This window comes from Etheostoma cragini, chromosome 3 (genome assembly GCF_013103735.1).
Source record: "Etheostoma cragini isolate CJK2018 chromosome 3, CSU_Ecrag_1.0, whole genome shotgun sequence".
Lineage (NCBI taxonomy): Eukaryota > Metazoa > Chordata > Actinopteri > Perciformes > Percidae > Etheostoma > Etheostoma cragini.
In genome coordinates this window covers 7,064,445-7,071,966 of record NC_048409.1, presented here as the reverse complement: position 1 = coordinate 7,071,966, position 7,522 = coordinate 7,064,445, and positions in this window count along the sequence as shown.

Here is a 7,522-nt window from a genome sequence, read left to right as displayed (position 1 = left end):
ATCCTGGGGGGGCATACCCCCAGACGCCCCTAGGGAGAGCCCCATCCCCCACAAATGACAAATCCCAGTTTAAACCCTAAAGTATATTGATGCTGAAAGAGCCAAAGAAATTTCTTTGTACGCGGCAAAATATGGGTTGGCCCCCCAAATCTCACTCCAAGGTTTTTGGAAAAGTTGGCAGCTCTGCGGTTATGGTAGACATGAGACAAGCGTGTGTGTGTGGTGGTGGTAGGGGTACTGATTTGTACACATTTGATAGAGGTAACAACTCTAACTCCATGACTTGTTCTGCTTATTTCTCTTGACTTAGAATCACGACATTGATGTTGGGCGGGAATGCATACTCAAGGGTCTGTGTGGGTACCTTAGTGAAAACCCGGAAAATCTTTTGAGAGAATACACAGTGAGCATAATATTAAGGTTCAGTAGTTTTGAGATTTATGCTAAATACTTTATGAAGCGCTACAACATCTAGTTATTGAAGAAACAGAACAGCTAGCCAATTATTTAGATATCCGTATGGTAGTGTGTTAAGTGCGGGGTGAGGGCAGGCCCCAAATGCAGCAATGAGACGGCAGGCAGGAGCAGGGGCCTGTTGCACGAAAGCGCAGCTTGACTTAGTGTGATCGACTCATCGCGGCTTAATTGGTTGCACGTTTGCCGATCCAGGATGAACAGGTGAAGCTATGTCAAGCCAGGTGTAGATAGCTGGGATAAGTGCACGTTCACGGCTTTCTCAAAAAGACCACGGTATCAATCACAGATTTACTGATGAAGAATTGTGAAGACGCATGCGCTATATGTTTCACCCACTGAGCTGCAGCTTCTAATGGAAAGTAACAAGGAGGGGAAGAATATGCAAAGAGGGAAATACGGCTCTTATCAAACAGAGAGAAAAAGCCCAACTTAGCGGACCTGACTGAATGTATGGGGTATAAAAATATAGCCTTTGCCTCAAAAGAGAGCAGAGGGAATGTTCCTTGGGAAATGGACCAATGACTCTAGGCTTATTTTAAAACCTTATTCACAATGTGAGAACATGTTCTACAACCATGCACAAATCTCTATAAGATATTTCTAATTCTTTGTACAATTAATGTTCATACAGAACAATTAGAAATGGACAAAAACTAGAAAAAAGTAAGTGACTTCAATATACGCTGTGAGCATATGTAAAACAATATTCATGTTTTTTTATTCTTCTGACAAGTGACCGCACCAAAATAAAAAGATGAAGAAGCATTGTGGTGTTCCCGGTGTGAGGAATGTAAACTACACTATATACGTACTGAATAAAGGCCACGTTATTAGTCCGGTGAAGTGAGACTAATTGAGCAGGTTATGAAACCAATGTAAGCTTTAATAAAAAAAACATTAGGACCACTTATTGAGGAGTAACACAAACTACGCTGCTCATCTCTACTTTTACAGAGAGAGTGGACACTGATGCGTCTCGCAGGTCTGCCTACAGGCACCGGCCAGCGGCCGCACGGCAGGCAGCCTCAACACACTACCGTCCCAGTGGGAAAATTCCCACTCCGCATCAGGGTGCCAGTGCAACCATTCCTAACCATCTAAACAACTGTAGTAGGGTTTAAATCCAACTTGCAACAACTATAGTAAATAGCACGTTTCTTTAGGATCAGACGGCAGCTGATTTGACACATGAGACTCCAGGATTAATTTTAGCCTGGCTGTTAGCCTGCTCTGGACCAGGCTAGCCGCAAAGAATAAATCTCCATGGTTACTTGGCTGAGTTTAATTCAATCTGGTTTCGTGCAACCGAGTCAAAGCTAAATTCATCCAGGATAACTTGAATATCCCGGCTTAATCCCTTATCCTGGTTTCGTGCAACAGACCCCAGGTGCACAGCAGTTTATGTAATACAGTTCAAAAGAAAACACTGGGAGCTACAGGCACTGACCGAATACAGGAACCACCAGAAAAACAAAAAGGTCAAACATGAAATAAGGTCCGTGGATTTGTCAACACAAAAACAAGAAAGCCGCACAGGGAAACGCTAGGGAGCAATATCATGGAGGGATTTGCGACAACTCACAGGGAAACTCTGGAGACTGGCAGGAACATGAACACGACAACACGACATATAAGGATCTAGCAAGAGATAAAGGAAACACGGGTTAAATACAAGAGGTGTAACAAGATGACAGGGAACAGGTGAGACGTCAGGTGAACCGCATTAGGGCGGGACAGGACAATCAGACCGACAAACGCAAAGCTGGGCAGGACGAGACAGAACAAGAAACCAGACTATCAACATAAAATAGGAAGCAGGACAACAGACACCGGGGAACACAAGACAGGATCAGCAGCACAAGACCAGGGTGAAAACTAGGACAAAAACACAAGGAGGCCAAAGAAAGGGAAAAATGAACCCAAACAAAACCCCCAAACCATAAGAGTAGTGGTTTTGAATTCTAAAGAAATTGGTCTAAAATTAGTTAATGTTTGGTAGTAGCCTAAAATATGTTGAAGATAACAAAAATAATAATAAAGTAAAATAAATTAAATAATTCATGTTTGATTTTGTAAATATACATTTTTACATTTATAAAACCAGTAGAGTGACATGTCTTAAAATATGAGACATCAGAAATGAAATACAAAATGTAATTTTCACTATAATGTTATGTTGCTTTGTGTTATGGGAATTTTCATGAAGGGTAACATCGAGAAAACAATTAATGAATGATAGAATTGTTAGTTGCTGCTCTTGGTATTCAATTAAATTGTGTTATAATTCAAATTCAAAAACATTCACTGACAGACAAATATAAAAAATTGCTCTGGCACTGGCTACATTTCTTACTTAAGAGCTGTTAACCTGTCAAAGTTCATGAATTCTAATGCAGATCTGCTTTAATGTAGACTAAGACTAAAACATTTGTATATAAGTTTTTTAATTAAAGACGTCTTGAGTTACTGGAGACTGTTAATTTAAAAAAAAACTCCAATCCTGAAAAAGTGATCATAACCTTTTTTTAAATTTTTTCATAATTTATTAGATAGGGACAGTGTACATTCATCAACATTGCTGTAAATGCACCAGAATTAGCCAAGAGGCTATTTTTCATCCGTTGTCCCTGGACAGATCATAAAATTGTCTCCATCTTACCTGGTAGCCTTTGCTGCTGAGGTAAATAAAGGCCCAGGCCATTGTAAGGAAACAGCTATCAGTTAACGCAGTTACTCGTTAAATAGTGTGATGTTTTCAGTGCATAATATAATTAAGGTTAAGGGCAAGTGTTTTATTTCCTGTCCTCTCTCCAGGCAGAAGACAAAGGCCTAAGCCAAGGAGCCATTGAGGACACCACGCTAGGAGTATGTGTTGTTAGACAGAGATGCCACTGATAGACCAGAGGACATTGGCATTGGAGGGCCAGGTGGTACTGCATGATCTGGACAACATTGCCTTAGCTGCTGCATGTTGTTTGGACGTATGTATGACTTGTTCATCAAATACCCTCCGGAACTTAAGTACTTGTTCGAAGTGCTCCAGAAGGTTGTGATGGAGCTGGACGGCAACACACTGTCAAAGAAAGCCCAGGCTCTCAAAAACAGACTCCATCAGTGAACTTTAGCCATTTAATGGCAAGATGGAAACAACGAAGTTTCCCTATCTTCTTTTGGAATATGGACCATTACTGCTTTATCACTGGACTGGACTTTTGAACCTTGCACATTTCACTTGTGCTGCCTTAATGTATGTTTTTCACAGGGTCATGTGCCTTTTAATTTAGGTGTCAACATTTGTCAGTTGTGTGTTAAATAGAGCTCATTTTCAGAGCGGTTTTCCCCTATTTTCAAATTTGGAGGTGATTTTTGGTTTTTGGACATTCTTAACTGAATTATAGTAATGCAAGCCGATACTCTTAATTGTATTAGTTTTTTTTTTTTTAAGCCCTTGCAGTTAAAGGAGAAAATTAAGTTTTCATGCACTGGATCTACATTTGCCAGGACGCTAATGGTTTTCTTACATTTGTACTTTTCTTTTGTTGAGAAACTGTAAATGTTTTTTTGCGGATAATCTGAAGACATTCCTGCATTAATCTGTTAATCAATTAATTATCTTGATGCTGGTTTGATGTAATTCAGAAGGTGTTTTAAGGACCAACCAGTTGCATCAGGTTTTAAATAAATGTTGTCTTAAATGTTTACGCACTTTTGATAACTTGGGTACCAAGTGTTTCTTGTGAAGGAAAAAGGTGCTTTATGAGATTTGTTTGTACACAAACATATGTGTTTGTGTATTTATTGCACTGTACCTACTGTTCTGACAATACAGTTGTAAACGTTTTTGTTTTGCCTTATTTGTTTTGAAAATGTTCCATGAGTAACTGCTGTAGGAAAGAGAATCAGTAGGTACCTGAGCATTGGCCCGCCCCTATCCCTTTCTTGGCCTCAAAAGCCTGTTTTGTTTTACCTGTGCCTTTTCAATGTTGTTTATTACCTTAAAGATAAGAAGGCATAAATTAGTATGCAAACATTCTTATTCCCATTGAACATGCCATACACACATTTCTGAACAAACTTCTTCATTGAGGGCCTTGACTCCACATAGTTTTAGCTCCAGCTCTTACTCTGGGGCCGCCAATTTGCTAGTCGGGGGTGCCTATTTTACATTAAAAAGTACGGGCTGTGCTTGGTGGATCTCTAATTTGAAACAAAAGGTTTTGTTAAATTGCATTGGACCAAACAATAAAACTCTTAAAACATGTGATATATGTTATCTAATCATTTTGAATAATAACCTGTTTGGCAGTGTTAAACAATGGCCTGCAGGTTCCAGTCATCCTGATGCTGCTTGACATATTTTGTGAGAGTCCTCTTCACATTTTGACTAGTTCTCTCATCCTTCAACATACAAAGGAAATACTACATGCAATTAAGTGTACATTGGCTAAAGTTGACTTCACCGTTTTGAGGGATGTCATGATGGCACACTCACTTGGCCATTTGACTGGGATGGTATGCACTTGTAATGGCATGTTTGATGTTCAGGGCCGCAAATATGTGTGCATTAAGCTGTACGTAAGTCTGTTTATTTTCAATATGTATTGGTCTCAGAAATGCCCAATGACCGCTTAAAACAACGTGATTTGTGATGATGTCAGATGAACTGTGTGAAGGGGGTGAAGGGAGAGGGTAATCGGGACATTTACCTCGTTAACAAACGCACAGCCCCTGTCTGTGATTATTTTCTGGTCCATACCAAATGTGTACAGCTTTGGCACGAGTGTCTTAGCCATCTCAGTGCTGGAGGCAAGCTTCAAAGGTTCAGCAATGACCCACTTGATCACCTGTTGGGCCCAACACATCTGTCACCGTGAGGACGTACTGATGTCTTTGAAGGTTATTTTCAGTGGCCTAATGAGGTCCATACCGACCACCTCCCAAGGCTCTTTCAGCTGTGGAGATATGTAATATTACCACATCACCTTATACATTTTTTACTTAAAACCAAGGTAAGCCCTAGCTTGTTAGGGTAAAGGGCAGGAGACAATCTTTATGGGGTCATTCTTCTGGCATCTGTGACAGCTTTTGACCTGATGGATACATTTATTATTTAGACCAAATAATTAACTGAAGTCAAACAAAGCCACTGATGCAATTCATTGCCTGAGAGTCATAGCGTTACCCAAAAATGTACCCAATCTTCCATAACTGCCTTTATGCTGTCCCAGTAGTACCTCGCAACAACCCTGTCCATGGTCTCCCCCGTGGTTCCCTATCCCAGGGTTGTTGTTGCACTCCTCCTGGGAAGCCCGCCTCTGCTCCTCAGACAGCACAGCCAGCTTCGTGTTTTGGGGCCAGTGTAGAATAATTGACTTTCTGTGAAAGACAAATGTTTAAGTAATGATTTTGCTGCTTTGTTTGGTATTACAATGCAGCACTTATGTGCACATGTGTCTTTGTTTAGTGATGCAAACACAAAAAGAGTGACATGTTTGAAATGCTTTAAATGTGAATGCTCTAAACTAAATCACCATTAACTAGATCAGTTGTGGTGTAGGCCTATGTCTTGACTGATCGCCTTCCCTTTAATTGCCTGGGACTTTAACTCCAATGGAATGCTAACGGTGGGTGAGTGCTTTGTAGCATTAAAATGGCGCCATGGGAGCTACGCTTAGATAGAAGAGGCTTACCCCCTTGGGAACAGATCGTGCAGTATCGTAAATCATTGTAAAACATGATTATCATCTTGCACATGCGCAGGACGGATCGTGCAGGCAGCACGGATCGTATACTAAAAGTTGCCATGAATTACTGTTTATCTGAGTACTCCAAAACAACAAGTTACCTTGATTTAAGCTTAAAAACACAACTATATTGTGCACTGTAGCCTTGTGCTACACCTATGCGCAATCCATGTGCAAGAGTTTGTCATAAATTATACTAGGCAGCACAGTGATCCTTGGTTGACAATGAAAACAATGGTTCAAAAACAACTGGTTACCCTGGGCTGGAAACACAATTCTATTCAATTCAATTTTATTTATATAGCGCTAAATCACAACAACAGTTCTATTTCGTATAGGCTTCGCCCTCTAAGGGCTACGCTATTGGGTTTATCCCTTCGCGCATGCGCAGTCGTGAAGATTTCTTTCCCGCCCTAGCGTCCAGCTCGGGCCTCAACTACGTCCGGATTTACTGCATAAATACAGAGCGGACCCGTTGTTCGACTCCAACTTTTTCTTCAACTTCGCAGTATGAAGTCAAGCCCAAGACCTTCCGCCGGCGCCCGCATCTGCCCCTCCTGCCGGACCGGCTACATCCTCCCGCCGGACCTCCTTCCCCGCTGCGAGGCCTGCCTGGGTGCCGTTCACGCCGGCCAGGCTCTCACCCGCCATGCCTCTTGCCAGTTCTGCGCCCGCCTGTCATCTAAAGAGCTAACTCGACGGGCGGAAGCTTTTCTGGTTTGCCAGGCTAGCGGGGACGGAGACGGCAGCTGGGCAGACAGACAGGACCCCGGCGGCGTCTTGGAACCGTTGGCGGACGGCTTTTTCGACGAGCATGAGTCCGTTGACTCCGCTCTCTCCGACAGCGCCTCCATCACCGGTTTTCCCTCCTCCCCTCTGGGAGGATCCCCCTCCTCCCCCCTGGGAGGACTGGGCCTTGAGACGGCGATTGACGCTTTCCCACTGGAGCTCTCTCCGTCTCCCGAACGGCCTGGGGCACCGCCCGAGCGGCCTTCCCCTTTGCCCCACCCGGCTCCGGCCTCCACCGCCAAGGCTCTTTTCGCCGACCTGCCTGAGATCATCAGGAAGGCGGCGGAGCTGAGGGGCATAGCGCTCCCGGCGGAGCTTCCAGCCCCCGCTCCCGGCCTTTTGAGCGGTGATGTTTACGCGCAGAAGCCGCCATCTTCACAGGCCCCACTCTGGCCGCGCTTCATGGAGCTTCGGCCTTTTGTGGAGGAGGCTTTCTCCCGTCTCTCGCTATGCCCCGTTTACTCGGGTTCAGGGCGATACAGACGCGGGTTTTCCTTCAGTCCCTCCCCTGG